Below are 17,643 nucleotides of genomic sequence, written 5' to 3'. Positions count from 1 at the left end.
CCTCCCTCCTCTCCTCCCATTCCCTCATGGTTTCTCCTTCCTCCTCTCCGATGCTTCGGTGAACTCCTCTCCGGCGACCTCCTCCTCCTCTCCGGCGATGTAGGCGAGCGCCTCTCCAGTGACCTCCTCCTCCTCCCCTCCGGCGAACTCCTCTCCGGCAAAAGAACACGGCAAAAGAACGTACAAGATCCAAAAACAGGAACAAAATTTGAAATAATATCGTGCCAAAAAACGAGCAACAAAAAACTAGCAAAAAATGGGCAAAAAAATCACGATCCAGATCCAAATTCAAAATTCAAAAATAGCAATGGCGCACGGTGGGGGTTAGACGGTGCGCCACTACTATTTTCCCGCCTTCAAAATTCAAAAATACTAATGGCGCACCGTGGCCTATACTAATGGCGCACCAGTGGCCTATACTAATGGCGCACTGTGGCCTATACTAATCGCGCACCAATGGTGCGCCATTAGTATACCAGATACTAATGGCGCATCAGTGGTGCGCGATTAGTAAAAATTACTAATGGCGTGCTAGTAATGGCGCACCAGTGATGCGCCATTAGTAGGCAAAACTGGTGCGCCATTAGTAGGCCTTTTCCTAGTAGTGCCTCAAGGCTATGCCGGAACCCGTAATCCGACAGATTCTTTTGGAGGATTTCAGTACATACATGTCCCCCCCATATTGATTGCTTGATCCATATGGTTACAATCCATAAGCATTTCTCCTTTGGACTCATCTGTACTAGTTTTCTTAGGGAACTTTTCATCCACTCCAACCTCTTGTGAAGAAGGCTACATTTTTCCAGAATGTAATCAAATGCCCATCTTAGTCATGTCAGATCGAAGATGCCATGTTAGTGCATTTTACAAATCCTGCAAACCAAATAGGCATGTAGTAGTGTTCAAAACTACATGTAGGCGCTAACATGTTTTCTTCATTTGCAGATAAGATTAGGCCCAGTGGTGGATAATGTGTTACAAACTAACAATCACGTCGAATGCCTAGATCTGCATCTCTCAGAAATTACTTTGAACTCCTACTAAGGGCCTTACCGGAGATTATACTCGTCAGGTTCTTTGTTGTCAGAGCAAGGGTGCTGAAGGTAATGAGGTTTGCCCTACATTTATTTTGCAAAAACAAATGGTTTGTTGATCAGCGCCGGCGCCTGCGGCAGAATGGAATAGGCTCCGAAAATGCTGAATTTCATTTTGGAACTTCAGATGACAGAGTAATTGGAAGTCATCGTGTCGACCCCATACATGACTTCTGAGTGGCTGACCGCTTTGCAAAAATTATGAGGTTTCGAAAGCAGACTTAGAAGTCGTAATATTAGTTTGAAACTATCTAATATCCATGTTCAGTGGATCAACACGGGCGTTTGCAGCTGATGCCATGAATTTCATTTCTAATATCAGTTTGAACCTTGTAATCTACAATTTTGAGCCATATAACTCTGGAATTTGAACCTTGTAATATTTCGAGCTTTTGTGGTACAATCGTTGAAATGGCATCATATGAGACTGGTATATTGGTAGCACTATTTTGACCTTAATATGCAATGGTCTTAGATTTTATTAATGATTCTCGAATCTGTTTACCTTGTCGGTCTCACAGCACACTATCTGTATAGCTAACTCAACTGCGATCTTCGACATTATTGTACACAGTTGGTTTCTTCAACCGTGTGCCCTATAGAGCGCATAATTAATTATCACACTCGAGTGTCCATCATCACCCTTCTGTGTAACTTTGACCTCATCACCCATAGGTAAACTTATGACCAAAGTCATTCCACACACTTTGTTTTACAAAGCTTTTTGCCAATAAATGCGCACGGTTTGACCCTCTCTAGCCGACGCGTGGCCAAACTAGCCAGGCAGAAAGCTTGCGCGGTAAACTACATGGTAGCGCAGGAACAGGCTCGCCAACGATACATTTGGCGCCTCTTCGAGCCCACACGCGGTCAAATGAAACGCGTGCGGTGCGGTGTTGTCACACATGCACTGGAATCCTCCGTTATGAACGTCGTGACAAGACGTGACGATTTTAGGCCGGCCGACCCCCATTTATTATAGCAGCCATTTAACCCTTCTGTCTCTTCAACCTTTCGATCGCGCTCCACCATTGCAAGAAGCACACCCACCACGACAAATTCTTAGATGGTATCCTGTGCAGCTCCAATGGCGCTCCGAGCGGCTGCCAACTATGAGCAGCAGTTCACCATGCGTGCCGTGGTGGACAACCTCAGAAGGTTCATGGACCTCTCGGTGGTGTACACCAACGAGCCGGTCTGGGTGGAGCAGTCCATCCACATCATGGAGCTGTTGCTTGTCGAGGAGAAGTACAAGATGGTCGGGTTCAAGCTCGAGTACACCCGTGCTCGTGCCAGGTCTCGTCCCAAGGTCGCCGTCGCCCAGATGTGCATGCATCACCACGTCCTTGTCTGCCACTATTGCCTAGCCACAAGGCCTTGCTAGCGTTTTGCCAGGTTTGTTAACAGCCCCCACTACATGTTCACTACGATGGACATCACCAACGATGTAAAGGCGCTCGAGAATTTGGGCATCGCCTGCTAGAATCTTGTCGACATCCAGGGCTAATAAAAGATCTGGGGCAGCAAGGAGCATGAGAAGGACTCACTGGTTCACCTCGTCGAGGCCATCATCGACCCCTACTACAGAGACATGAAGGATTCCTGCAACAAGGACAAGCATGCCTGGCACTCAGCCTGGATGGAGAAACTCGACAAAGCTCATGTCGTGTACGAGGCCAAGGAGGCGTACACGAGCTACGACATGTATAGGCGGATCGTTGACATGAGGAAGTGCCACCTTCCCCAAAATGGCCAGGGATCCAGCCAAAAGTAGAGCAATGGCAAGCGTCGCTGCAACAATAAGTAGATGATTAGATCCTAGTTTCTCCTAGTTTAGTATGCATGTAATTTCTTACTTTGGTGTGTGGAAATGTTATGTGTGTAGTCACTTGTGTAATTGTATGCTTAATTTGGTTTTGCAATGCTGTGTTTTTAAGTATATATGTTGATGCTCTGTAGACAGAGCAAATCACATGGCACACAGACTAAATAATGGAACCCGTCGGTGATGATTTCATCAATCACTAACAATACTATACCAGCAATCATTTGCTGACAACACACACGACTTGTTAACAGGAATCATCTATGTTGTTATCGGTCTTCCCACACGTTTCCGATTACAGACATGTTTGCCGCGTATCACACACATCTTGTTAAGTTGAACCATTTCTGTTCTCTTGGCTCAACACAAACAGTTCATCCGAGTGAACTGTATGCAGTATATCGCACACACCTTGATCTGGCTGACCGTTTCTTTTGTGTTGCCTCATCACAAACAGTTCACCCGAGGAACCGTATGTTGTATATATATCGCACACACCTTCATTTGGCTCCCCGTTTCTTTGGTTCCTCCTCATCACAAATAATTAATTGAACTGAACCGTATGCCCTGCATCGCACACACAACTAAAATCTGAACCGTGTTTGGGGCATCCGTCATCACAGACGTTTTGCACTTTTTTGACGGTTTTGCTACATCACCGTTTGCGATTATTGCATCGCACACAGTTTCGTCGAAGGGTCTCTGATTGTAGTGTCGCATTAGCAGCATCCTGCAGTAGTGAGTGTGCATGACATGAGAACACAACTATTACAACTGAAACTAAAATCAACATAGAGCAAGAAGTTAGAACAACAATCCAGTTAAAGAAATAGGTTTAAAACATACCTGTTGCGCCATTGGAGTTTCAATTGGCTCTTTCAAATTCAAAATTAGTTGGTATGAGTAAATAGAGTGATGCAAGAGCAAAGGAGTATGCACCATAGATACAAAATCTTACCTAAGAACAGTTGATCTTCTGCTTTAAACGTGGAGTTTGGGTTCGCTGTGGTGGTCTTCGTGCTTTGGGCACTACAGTTGCCTTACTAACTGCTCGGGTGGGGGTACTCTGTGGTGGACCTGGTGTTGTCTCAATTAGAAGTGGGTTACTATCTGCTAGTGTTGGGGTTAGATGGGGTGTAGCTGGTTCTCTAACCAACGGTGTAGGTGTACAATCTGGAAGAGTCTCCATTATGTGTGGTGGAGCTAGTTCATTGGCCAGTACAACCATGGTTCTATCTGCATTGACGGATAGCACCGACTTTTGTGAAGAACGAGTTTTTACTCCCTTAGATACTCCCATCACCCCCTCCTATTCAAATGGCTGATAAACAATAATAGAAATTGAATGTACATACATTGTATGATAGATAGATCCGGCAATTCACATATATGTTGTCTAGCCAAACATGACAGCATGACACAATTTCACAGATATGATGGCTAACTAAATAGGATAGGATGATACAGTTTTAGATATTTGATGGATAACTTAACAGGACATAATGGCATAATTCCACATATGATGAGTATCTAAACAGGTTGACATGACATAACTATATGATGTCTTTCTAAAATAGGTTGGGATGAAATAATTCACATACATGTTGTCTAAGTATATAGGATGGAATGATATAATTGACATAATTGATTCATATAGTAGGCAGCTGGCACTCGCATGTATGATCTCTAAACTAAGCATATGACATTGAGTATTGTGTATATGATGTCTAAACTAAGCAATGCAAGACACCATATGCATGATATGAGAAATATAAACATTGCAAGTTACACTTGTTGGGTTCTATGGTAGGGTGCATCGACTGCAAATTAAAATTTCCTACGCGTAGAACAACCAAGAACATGCTATGGGAGATGGATCAAAGATAGTTACCACTAGAGACACAGTACCGTGCAGGGGAAGAAGAGTTGGGGCAGCGCGTCCGCGTGGTTCGTCTCCTCCTCGTCCGACCTCTCTCGAACAGCCGTCCGTCGAATCCCACGTACAAGTTCACCGGAGCGGCGCAGGTGCACCGCCTCTAATGGTATCCGCGCGTGCAGGAGGAACACCATGCGCTGGAGTGCTAGGTTTGATCACACAGTTGGCAACGAGTGGAGGTGTCTATTCGCAACTCATGCAAACCCTAGTGACAACATCGAAGCAATCAAACTCATGAGTGTGCCGCACCTCCACTTTATATAGGCGTCCGTCGCGGGCTCAACACTTGGGCCTCGCACGGACCCTAAATCCCACAAGTCTACTCGGCCACAATCCGAATATAGCTCGGATCACATACGATCAGTGTCCTCGGATCTGACCTAGTAGGTTCCTTCCCTTAAGCGGCGACCCCTTAGGTTCAAGGCGGCTTGGTCGCAGTTCGGATCACCACTGAACTGCACCGTTGGTAGCGGCCTCTAGCAAGCTATGCCGAACACCAAGCAGACTATGAAGCTGGTTAGGCGAACCTGTACATCACACTTCCATTCCTTTTACCACACGATATATGTTGTCGGGCTCAAGGCGAGTCTATCATCCTTGTGCTAGCCTGACCTCTTTCTCTTTCTAGTGATGTCGACCACAAACCGGATTATCTCATAATCCTTGTCGCATGGCCATGCTTATCCTGGTCGGATCACACAAGGGGCCCAGAGCATATCTCTCCTAATGAGAGGGGCAAATTCCATCTTTCTCTACCATGTCTCGTAGCATGGGTCTGGACAAGCCTGAAACCTACCTTTGTAACTACCCAGTTACGGAGTAGCGTTTGGTTGGCCCAAAGAAGGTCTGTCACCATCCCGAGTACATGTGCCAGCTCAGGTCTTAGGACATAGAACGTAGGTTGTACTAGAGACTCACAAATGACATATTGTTGCATCTCATAGTTGGGTCTGTCCGACTTGGACCTTATCTCGACTCGGATCCGAATATGTCGAATCCGACCAGATCCTTCCAAGTCCATATTATCCGGTTAGTATCCAATGCTCCATGGATAGTGAGACCAAGCCATCGACCGTGTCATATGCTAGTCTAGTCGGCTACGCGTCCACACATCCCTTTCGACGAGGGACCTTTTAGGACAGTCATCATACAATGCATAGTCCCACAAACAAGTCACGTACTTGCTGATACACATCATTGATAATGTCCAAGGACTATCTTTATTCATAAACACGTAGGAAATATCATCATACATGATTTCCTCTAGGCCATATCTCCAATAACACTACAAAAAAGACACATTCGTGACATTTTGGCCTGTCGTGGGAAACCACGGCCACCTATGGGACCAGGGGTCCCTTGATGGTTCGGCAGGGGGGATGTCACGTCGCACAAAGAGCAGAAGAGCGTGGGGCAGCATGACAGAAATCACCCAGGCAATTTTACCAAGGTTCGGGCCGCCGTGATGCGTAAAACGCTACTCCTGCTTTTGATGATTTATGGTGGAAGAATGGTGGTGGAGCGCAGTACACTGGCCCGGCAGGGTTGCCTATGGGCGATAGTGGCTATGCGCGTATGAATGTGTGGGTATCTAACCTTCTAACCCCTTCTACGGTTGCCCCGGGCCGCCTTTTATAGATTAAGGGGTCACAACAATGGCAAATTAGTCATTATGCACTGATAAGATAGCAAACAATGCTATCATACCTAACTCTGCAGTCTGACAAAGCGCGTTAAATGCGCCGCTCAACATCACATCATCGCTTGCCCGGCAAGCCTAGCTGGGCTATTTTGCCAGCTTCACACCTGCTCGCTTGAGACGTCACAGGACGGGTGTCGTTCGTAGGCATTTTTCGTAGAAAGAGGCTGCCATTTGGAGAGTGGCTGCCACTTAATCACTTTGCGGCTTGACACCACACTGATTGACAACATGGGTCATGGCGGAGTGATTGGGTGAGGTGGTTTTGCCTCCATGAGTCCCGGCAGGCCCTGCCAGGATGTCTTGGATGGTTTCTTTCCAGGGCGACTGTAACACCCCGGATGTAATTTACCTTATATGTACTCCAACTCTTGCCGTTTCCGGCACTAAGTTATTTTATTTTCTTGGTTTCAAGTTTTTGTCTCCGTGTGTTGTTGTCGTTGTCATGCATCTCATATCATGTCATCATTTGCATTGCATTTGCGTACGTGTTCGTCTCATGCATCCGAGCATTTTCCCCGTTGTCCGTTTTGCATTCCGGCGCTCCTATCTCCTCCGGTGGTCCTTTCTACCTTCTTTTTGTGTGTGGGGGTTAAACATTTTCGGACTAGACCGAGACTTGCCAAGCAGCCTTGGTTTACAATCGGTAGACCGCCTGTCAAGTTTTGTATCATTTGGACTTCATTTGATACTCCAACGGTTAACCGAGGGACCGAGAAGGTCTCGTGTGTGTTGCAGCCCAACACCCTCCCAATTTGGCCCAAAACCAACCAAAACCCTCTCCATCATCTAGAGCGTTCGATCACGATCGCGTGGCTGAAAACCGCACCTCATTTGGACTCTCCTAGCTCCTCCTATGCCTATAAATAGCCCCTCCTCCGAAATTCATGGTTCTTCTCCCCCTAAACCCTAGATCCATCTTCCCCGCGCTGTCAAACGCGTCCGAACCAGGCCGGACATGTCCAACGTCCCCGCGCCGCCGCCACGTGTCGCCCCGTGAGTCGCCAGCGCCCCGCGCCCACTTCACCGGCCCGCCAGGCCCAGGTGGGGCCCTCCCCGGCCCGTGCTCGGTCGCCGCCGCCCCACGGGCTCCCCGAGCCGCGCCCCCGCGCCGGATCTCCGCGCCGCCATGCTGCTCCTTGCTGGCGCGAGCTTGCAGCCCCCGCAGCTTGCCGGCCACTGCCCTCCTCAAGACCTCGGCGTCCGCGCCCGTTGCACCTCCTGAGGCCGGCGCCGCAAACCGCCGCCAACCGCCTCTGCCATGGCCACCTCGAGCTCGCCGGCCTCCTCCTCCGCCGCAACGCAATCTCCGGCGTGCACAGTACCCGGCGAAACCCTAGATCTCAGATCCAAAATTCTCGGGGTTGACTTTTTCCCCTCTCTAGTTATTTTTTTGCATACTTTGACGCATCATAACTCCGCATGCGTAGCTCCGTTTTGGGCGTGTAGCATATCAAAATGTTCGTCTCAGAGAGTACATCGTTTCATCTCATTGCATGATTTTAATTTGAGCTCATCTTGATGCCCGAAATGCTGTTGGAAAAGAGCTATTTGAGTTAATTGTCAGATCTGCTGCACCAATTAGCTTTTTGTCATTTTTGCCATGATTAATGTATGCATGATATGCCCCTGAGCTCTACATGAGTTTTGTTAAATGCTTTGCCATCTTTACAGGGGTGCTATCCATGTATTTTTGTGATATGTGTGGTGACTAGCACAAGCTTACAAAGTGCTGCATTCATTCATGCTGATTTCATATGCCATATGTTCATGTTGTTTCCTAGTGATCCGTGCCTCTTTTGAGGATGATTAGTAAGGATGATTTGTTAATCTTGTGGTGCTCTATCCATCCATGTCCTTGTTTGAAATTATGGAGCACCCTGGCTGGAGTGAATCGAGCTCTACTTTTGCTATTTCGTAATCCTGGCAGATTGTCTACTTGTTAGCGATTTTGCCGAGGATGTTGTTGTTGATCCGTGCATGCTACGTTGTTGTTCTTGCCATGTCTAGCTTACATAATGTGTATTCTTGATGAGTGTATGCTTAGATTGTCATGCCTTGCTGTGTAGTGAGTGCATCAAGCTCGTAAACATGCCTACTCGTTAAGGTATTTGCATGTTCCAGTTTTTCTCTAAGTCTGAGATCTGATTATGTTTTTGCCGTGTTCACATGCTTGCAATTGTATTTTTTGATCCCTTTTGGCTCAAGGTAACTAAGGGACTTTTGTTAAGCTCTTTGAGTAGCTTCATGCCGTGCTTTACTTTGCCATGTTAAGTTCCTGTAGCATATAGTTCTCATGCTCCATAGTGTGCTACCTAATCTGAAATTCCAGGCTTGTGTTAATTTCACTAAGTCTGAAACCTGTTTACCAATTGCACTTTTGCCATGCTTGTTTGAACCTGTTAATGGATGAATTGGCCGTAGCTCAGTGTTCATCTTTTGTCAAGCATCATGAGTGGATGCCTTCCATGTATTGTGTTGCCATGTTTGAGTGCTGTAGCATATTTAACTTGATGCATTTAGATGGCTACTTGCTATTTATCGTAGACCGGTGCCCTATTTGTTTTGCTTGCCATTTCCAAGCCATGCATCCGATTCCGGTGTTCTTTATTTGTCAAATCTTGCATATGCATCACATATCGCATCCCGCATAGCATACCATGTTTGCATCATGTTGTTTGAGCTTTGCACGTGGTTGATTGTGTTCCTTGTGCTTGTTTGTCTTGTTTGGGTAGAGTCGGGAGACAAGTTCGCTAATGAGGATCCCGTTGAGTTTGGTTTCGAGGATCCAGTCAACTCTCACAACTTTGCAGGCAAGATGATCATACCCTCGAAATCACTTCTATCTTTGCTTTGCTAGATGCTCGCTCTTTTGCTATGCCTATGCTATGATGCCTACCACTTGCTTATCATACCTCCAAAATTTCCATGTCAAACCTCTAACCCACCATGTCCTAGCAAACCGTTGATTGGCTATGTTACCGCTTTGCTCAGCCCCTCTTATAGCGTTGCTAGTTGCAGGTGAAGATTGGAGACCGTTCCTTGTTGGAACATTATTTTTCTTGTTGGGATATCATTATATTACCTTGTTATCTTAATGCATCTATATACTTGGTAAAGGGTGGAAGGCTCGGCCTTTTTGCCTAGTGTTTTGTTCCACTCTTGCCACCCTTGTTTCCGTCATATCGGTGTTATGTTCCTGGATTTTGCGTTCCTTATGCGGTTGGGTGATAATGGGAACCCCTTGACAGTTCGCCTTGAATAAAACTCCTCCAGCAATGCCCAACCTTGGTTTTACCATTTGCCACCTAGCCTCTTTTTCCCTTGGGTTTCCGGAGCCCGAGGGTCATCTTATTTAAACCCCCCTGGGCCAGTGCTCCTCTGAGTGTTGGCCGACTGAGCAGACTGCGGGGCCACCTCGGGGCAACTTGAGGTTTGGTTTTACTTGTAGGATGTCTCATTTGAGTGTGCCCGGAGAATGAGATATGTGCAGCTCCTATCGGGATTTGTCGGCACATTCGGGCAGTGTTGCTGGACTTGTTTTATCTTTGTCGAAGTGTCTTGTAGAACCGGGATACCGAGTCTGATCGGAATGTCTCGGGAGAAGGTATATCATTCGTTGACCGTGAGAGCTTGTCATGGGCTAAGTTGGGACTCCCCTGCAGGGATTTGAACTTTCGAAAGCCGTGCCCGCGGTTATGGGCAGATGGAAATTTGTTAATGTCCGGTTGTAGATAACTTGAACCTTAACTTAATTAAAATGAATCAACTTCATGTGTAACCGTGATGGTCTCTTCTCGACAGAGTTCGGGAAGTGAACACGATGTTGGAGTAATGTATGACGTAGGTTGGTCTCTAGTTCTTCGTTCGTGCTTTGCCTTCTCCTCTCGCTCTCTTTTGCGAACAGGTTAGCCACCATATGTGCTAGTCGCTTGCTGCAGCTCCACATATTACCTTGTCTTACCTATAAGCTTAAATAGTCTTGATCGCGAGGGTGCGAGATTGCTGAGTCCCCATGGCTCACAGATTACTTCCAAACCAGATGCAGGGCCCGATGACTCCATTCCAGATGATGCACTTGAGCTCAAGTGGGAGTTCGACGAGGACTCACGCCGTTACTATGTAACCTTCCCTGTTGATCAGTAGTGGTGCCCAGTTGGGGCGATTGGGACCATGTCGCTTGTTGGGGTTGATCTTTTATTTTGGTACCGTGTTTGGACCATGATTGTATGGATGATTGTAATGCTATTTATGTACTTTGTGTGACGTGGCGAGTGTAAGCTAACTATGTACCTTTCCAATTTTTATCTATATTACATGGGATGTTGTGAAGATTACCTTACTTGCGACCTTGCTTTCAATGCGGTTATGCCTCTAAGTCGTGCTTCGACACGTAGGAGATATAGCCGCATCGAGGGCGTAACAAGTTGGTAATCAGAGCCTTCCCCGACCTTAGGAGCCCCCACTGCTTGATCGAATTAGCTGCCGTTGTTGAGTCTAGAAAAATGTTTTGAGTCTTTTAGGAATTATATATTAGAGAGTTTAGGAATTCTTTTTACTTCCCAGTCCCTTCATCGCTCTGGTAAGGCATCCTAACGTAGAGTTTTGACTCTTCTCTTCTCAAATTTCACTAAAAAAATTTAGGATCACGCGGGTATCTTGGAATCGTTCCGATCGATTTGTGACGAGAACATTGTTCTTGGTGCCTCCTGTCATTTAGGGGTTGTGGCAGTGTCCCGGGGAGTTGAGCTCCGAGGTGTTGTCGTCACAATTTTATCGTTGCAGTTCGGGAATACCTGAGTTTAGTTCATCGACATCGAAAATCTCTTTTATGCAGTTGTTGGTCAGATAACCTCGACGCCACCCAGTACTGGGCGGGAGTTCGGGAGTATTGCCATAACTTGTATAACGGATGCTTTTCGAAGGTTGAGGTAGACGATGTCTGAAGTTTTTCTCGGTTATGTGTTGAAGGATGGATACAGCTGGATGTAGGATTTGCTAGATTTGGGTGAGATATTATGCTTCCCCTGTATCCCCAACACCTGATTGCATAACCGGAAAGGTTCGGGAGTTTCATAGGCGGGAATTCTTGTAGCTCTAGTTCTTCTTCCACGGATATTTGGTTTGATATTGGGTGATCCTTACCGAGTATTCGTTCTTGCTCCGTACCTTGTTGATTTATTCCTCTACCTAAATTCTAAGTGGCTTCTCAATTTATGGATATGTGACCATTTCAATTGGAATACAATCGTTCATTTTGTTCAGATGTGAAGACTATATGTTGCAATTTCAACCCGCTTGATTCAGCTTCAATTTTATCTGTCAATGTGCTAATGGATGTCAACCTGTTCAGGATGGCTCCTCCAACGCGCACGACTCCGAATCCTGATCCGCCACCACCACCTCCGCCTCCGGAGGCATGGCAAGCTGTGATGGCCGCTACCAATGCAAACACGCAGTTGATCATGCAAATTCTTCAAGAGCGCAACCAAGCGAACCAAGGCAACCAGGGCAACCAGGGCAACAATTAGAATCACTTTGCTACACTCAACCAGTTCCTTGCTAACCAGCCAAAGACCTTCAGCAATTGTGTTGAGGCAACTGATGCTGACGATTGGCTCGTGGACCTATGCAAGCATTTCGAGTGCAGTAACGTCAGGCCTGAGGACTTTGTCAAGTTCGCTTCCTTCCAACTCAAAGACCAAGCTGGAGAATGGTTTCAGCAGTACAAAGATTCCAGAGGAGGCCGTGTGATTACCTGGGATGAATTCCGTCAAGACTTCAAAGCTCATCATATTCCTTAGAGCGTGGTTGAAAGCAAGCGTGAGGAATTCCGCAACCTGAAGCAAGCCTCTATGTCTGTCTATGACTACAACAAGTTGTTTTAGAAGCTCGCCCACTTTGCTAAGTAGGACGTCCCTAATGAGAAGAGCATGATATACCAGTTCAGGGGTGGTCTCAGAGAAGAAATCCAGCTAGCTCTTGTTCTCTTTGAGCCCTTGAGGTACGATGAGTTCTACAACATGGCATTGAAGCAAGAGGCTGCTCAACTGAAGTGTGATGCTTCCAAGAAGCGAGTCAGAGATGCTACTCCTTCTTCCTCTACTCAAGTGGCTAAGCAGCAGAAGTATTGGCTTCCTCCTCCTCCATTCCGTCAGCCGTATAAACAGAAGAGCAAAGGTGGCAGTGGATCTTCCCACCCACCCAACCCTGGCTTTCAGAACAAGACTTCGTCTCAAGCTCCAAAATCGAGTGCTCCGTATCACCGTCCGCTTTCAGAGGTCACGTGCAACAAGTGCCAGCAGAAGGGTCACTATGCCAACAAATGCTTCAATCAGAGGTGCCTCCCTCCTCCTCCTCCTGTGAGATCGGCAAGTACAGCTGTGGTCAAGCATAACCCCAAGCACGCCAAGGTCAACTTGATGAATGCAGCTCAGGCAGAGGACTCGTCAGATGTCATCTTGGGTAACCTTCTTGTTAATGATGTTCCTGCAAAAGTACTTTTTGATACTGGTGCATCACATTCTTTCTTGTCATGCCCATTTGCATCAAAGCACAATGTTGATACTGAGGTCATGCCCAAAGTCATGCAAGTTGTTTCTCCCGTCAAGATTTTGACTTCTAGTTTGGTTGCTCCCGATATCTCTATCACGTTGGGCGACTACAAGTTTCTTTCTTCTCCGGTGGTTCTTGGTAACTCAGATATTGATCTTATTCTCGGAATGGATTGGCTTTCTAAGCACAAGGCGCATCTTGATTGTGCTGCAAGGCAGATTCAATTGACTCATTCGTCTGAGGATGTAATTGTCTTTGCCACTCGGGATAATACAATCCGTCTGTTTTCTCTCAATGAGAAGGGTGAACTAGATGCCATCTCGCAAATTCCATTCGTTTGCGAATATCAAGACATCTTTCCACAAGAGCTTCCAGGAATGCCTCCGCACCGGCCAGTTGAATTCGTCATCTATCTTGAGCCTGGCACGGAACCTGTTTGCAAACGTCCTTACAAGCTCGGACCTGAAGAGTTGAAGGAGCTGAAGAAGCAACTCGATACTCAAGAGCGAATGGGTCTAATCCGACCTAGTTCTTCTCCGTGGGGTTGTGGAGTTCTTTTTGTGAAGAAGAAGGATGGAACGGACCGACTTTGTGTTGACTACCGTCCATTGAACAAGAAGACTATCAAGAACAAATACCCACTTCCCAACATCAACGAGCTGTTCGAACAACTCAAAGGTGCCCAAGTATTCTCCAAGCTTGATCTCTGTATGGGTTATCACCAGATTCGAATCCGTGAGAAAGATATTCCCAAGACGGCTTTTAGAACAAGCTATGGTTCATATGAATACGTTGTCATGTCTTTTGGCTACGTCAACGCTCCTCTAACTTTCTCTCGCATGATGAACTTCATCTTCAACGCCTACACAAATGACTTCGTTTTGGTCTATCTCGACGACATTCTGGTCTTTTCGAAGAACAAGGAAGATCATGGCAAGCACTTGTGTTTGGTGCTCGATAAGCTCAGGGAACATCAGTTCTATGCCAAGTTCTCAAAGTGCGAGTTTTGGCTCGATGAGGTTCTTTATCTTGGGCATATCATCTCTGCCAAGGGCATTGCGGTGAATCCTGAGAAGGTGTCTGCAATTGTGAATTGGGAACCACCTCAGAACGTGAATCAACTCCGTAGCTTCCTTGGTCTCGCAAGCTACTGTCGAAGGTTCGTTGAGAACTTTTCAAAGATCGCGAAGCCTCTTTCAAACCTTCTCTAGAAGCACGTCAAGTACGTTTGGTCTGTGGAATGTGACATCGCTTTCAACACTTTGAAAGAGAAATTAGTCAGTGCTCCAGTTCTGACTCCTCCTGATGAATCCAAACCGTTCGAGGTCTTCTGCGATGCCTCTCTTCAAGGTCTTGGTGCAGTGTTGATGCAAGAGAAGAAAGTTGTGGCTTATACCTCTCGTCAGTTGAAGCCCAACGAGAAGAACTACCCCACTCATGACCTCGAGTTGGCGGCAGATGTGCATGATCCTTTGACTTGGAGACATCTCTTATTGGGAAGAAAAGTGGACATCTTCACTGACCACAAGAGTCTCAAGTACATCTTCACTCAGCCTAATCTCAACCTTAGGAAGACTCGCTGGGTCGAAATGATTCAAGAGTATAATTCGAGTATCGAGTATACTCCAGGCAAGGCCAATGTGATTGCTGACGCTTTGAGCAGGAAGGCTTACTGCAACAGTCTGATTCTCAAGCCTTATCAACCGGAGCTTTGTGAAGCTTTCCGCAAACTCAATCTGCAAGTTGTTCCTCAAGGTTTCCTTGCCAACCTTCAAGTCTCTCCTACTTTGGAAGAGTAGATTCGCGAGGCTCAACTTCTTGATGCTATGGTGAAGAAGGTGAAGATTGGGATTGCCAAGAGTCAACCCAAGTACAAGTGCTACCGCCTTGATGACAAGGATACTCTCTTCTTCGAGGATCATATTGTTGTGCCCAAAGGTGATCTTCGTAAAGTTATCATGAACGAGGCTCACAATTCACTCCTCTCCATCCACCCTGGGAGTACGAAGATGTATCAGGACCTCAAGCAGGCTTATTCATGGACTCGAATGAAGCGAGAGATTGCTAAGTTCGTGAATGAATGTCATGTCTGCAGAAGAGTGAAGGCAGAACACCAAAGGCTAGCTGGTCTCCTCCAACCTCTTGCCATTCCAGAATGGAAGTTTGACCACATTGAGATGGACTTCGTGACTGGGTTTCCAAAGTCCAAGCGTGGAAATGATGTTATATTCTTTGTCATCGACAAACTCACTAAAGTGGCTCACTTTCTGCCTATCAAAGAATCAATCACTGCAGCTCAATTGGCGGAGCTATATACCTCTCGGATTGTCTCTCTGCATGGTATTACACAGGTGATCTCTTCAGACCGTGGCAACATCTTTACCTCCAAGTTTTGGGATTCTTTTCAGAAGGCCATGGGCACCAACATCCGCTTCAGCACAACTTTCCATCCTCAAACTAGCGGTCAAGTCGAGCGTGTCAATCAGATTCTTGAAGATATGCTCAGGGCTTGTGTGATCTCCTTCGGTATGAAGTGGGAAGATTGTCTTCCATATGCTGAATTCTCCTACAATAACAGTTTTCAAGCAAGTTCGGGCAAGGCCCCATTCGAAATTCTGTATGGTAGGAAGTGCCGTACTCCACTCAACTGGTCTAAAACCGGTGAACGTAAACTTCTTAGAAATGACATAATCATAGAGGCAGAGGAGATGTGCAAAGTCATTCGCGATAACCTCAAAGCAGCGCAATCGCCCTAGAAGAGCTACTATGATAGTAAGCACCGTGATTTGGCTTTCGAGATCGGAGACCATGTTTACCTCCACGTCTCCCCAATGAAAGGTACTCGTCGCTTCGGTATCAAAGGGAAGCTTGCCCCAATATGCGTGGGTCGTTTCAAGATCGTTAGCAAGAGAGGCGATCTCGCCTATCAACTCGAGATTCCTTCAAACTTTGCAAATGTGCACGGCGTGTTCCATGTCTCTCAGCTCCGCAAGTGCTTCAAGACCCCTGACCGCACCGTCAACTTCGAAGACATTGATCTCCAAGAAGATCTCTCTTATCGTGAGCACCCCGTTGCTATTCTTGAAGAGACTGAACGCAAGACTCGCAATAAGTCAATCAAATTCCTCAAAGTCAAGTGGTCACACCATTCCGACCGTGAAGCCACCTGGGAACACGAGGATCAACTCCGTTCTGAGTACCCGGCGTTCTTCCAGTCCTAGATCTCGGGACGACATCCTTTTGTAGTGGTGGAGTGTTGTAACACCCCGGATGTAATTTACCATATATGTACTCCAACTCTTGACGTTTCCGGCACTAAGTTATTTTATTTCCTCGGGTTCGGGTTTTTGTCTCCGTGTGTTGTTGTCGTCGTCATGCATCTAATATCATGTCATCATGTGCATTGCATTTGCATACGTGTTCGTCTCATGCATCCGAGCATTTTCCCTGTTGTCCGTTTTGCATTCCGGCGCTCCTATCTCCTCCGATGGTCCTTTCTACCTTATTTTCGTGTGTGGGGGTTAAACATTTCCGGACTGGACCGAGACTTGCCAAGCGGCCTTGGTTTACTACCGGTAGACCGCCTGTCAAGTTTCGTATCATTTGGACTTCGTTTGATACTCCAACGGTTAACCGAGGGACCGAGAAGGCCTCGTGTGTGTTGCAGCCCAACACCCTTTGAAAGGATCGATATGGTTGACTAGAGGGGGGGTGAATAGGCAACTAACAATTTTTAGCTTTTCTTTAACAATTTAAACTTTGCATCAAAGTAGGTTGTCTAGATATGCAACTAGGTGAGAAAACTATATGATGCAACGAGGATAGGTACACAAGCAAGCAAGAGATATGAAACAAGTAAGCTTGCTTAAATAAAGGCACGAGATAACCAAGAGTGGAGACGGTGGAGACGAGGATGTGTTGCCGAAGTTCCATCCCTTTGAGGGGAAGTACGTCTCCATTGGAGCAGTGTGGAGGCACAATGCTCCCCAAGAAGCTACTAGGGCCACCGTATTCTCCTCACGCCCTCACACAATGTGAGATGCCGTGATTCCACTATTGGTGCCCTTGAAGGCGGCGACCGAACCTTTAAAAACAAGGTTGGGGCTCTCTCCACAACTTAATTGGAGGCTCCCAACAAGAACCACGAAGCTTCACCACAATGGAATATGGCTCCGAGGTGACCTCAACCGTCTAGGGTGCTCAAACACCCAAGAGTAACAAAATCCACACAAGAAAGTATGGGGGAAGCAAATATCCTTTGGTGGAAGTGTAGATCTAGGTCACCTCCTTCAATCCCTAGCAAATCAACAAGTTTGAGTGGCTAGAGAGAGATCGGGCAAGAGAGCTTGAGGGGCATTAATGGTGGAGTGAGAGAGGTCAAAGGTAGAAGTGGTAGGTGGGAGAAGCTCCCTTAAATAGTCACCCCACATTTCCAACCGTTACTGCGTTTTTGCACTGCAGCGGTACAACCGGTCCTCGTCCCGGTACAACTGGGACAAACGGTGTAACAGCAGAACCCTACCAAGCGGTACAA

The sequence above is a fragment of the Triticum dicoccoides genome, chromosome 1A (genome assembly GCF_002162155.2).
Source record: "Triticum dicoccoides isolate Atlit2015 ecotype Zavitan chromosome 1A, WEW_v2.0, whole genome shotgun sequence".
NCBI lineage: Eukaryota > Viridiplantae > Streptophyta > Magnoliopsida > Poales > Poaceae > Triticum > Triticum dicoccoides.
The sequence above is the reverse complement of the archived record's forward strand: the minus strand, read 5'-3'. Positions refer to the sequence as shown.